This window comes from Hemiscyllium ocellatum, chromosome 2 (genome assembly GCF_020745735.1).
Source record: "Hemiscyllium ocellatum isolate sHemOce1 chromosome 2, sHemOce1.pat.X.cur, whole genome shotgun sequence".
NCBI lineage: Eukaryota > Metazoa > Chordata > Chondrichthyes > Orectolobiformes > Hemiscylliidae > Hemiscyllium > Hemiscyllium ocellatum.
The window spans coordinates 9,739,403-9,739,680 of NC_083402.1; positions in this window are offsets into that span (position 1 = coordinate 9,739,403).

Below are 278 nucleotides of genomic sequence, written 5' to 3' on the forward strand. Positions count from 1 at the left end.
CTCTCCCTCTCCCAGTGGCCAGTCCGAAGGTTTCACCGCAAATATCTTTCGATCGAATAAAGACATCCCCTTCCCCACCCCTCCCCTCTCAAAAAAAAGCTTCCAGTGTGGTCTGCAGACGGGAGGGAGGATGGGGTCGGGTGGGTGGGATGTCGGTTTGTTCCTCCCTCTGTATCACATGGAGGGAGAGAGAGAGAGGGAGAGGGAGGGAGGGAGGAGAGCTGTGAGCTCTCCATAAAAGCAGCAAGTCGCCGGGGCCGGTCTAAAAAGCCGGGAGA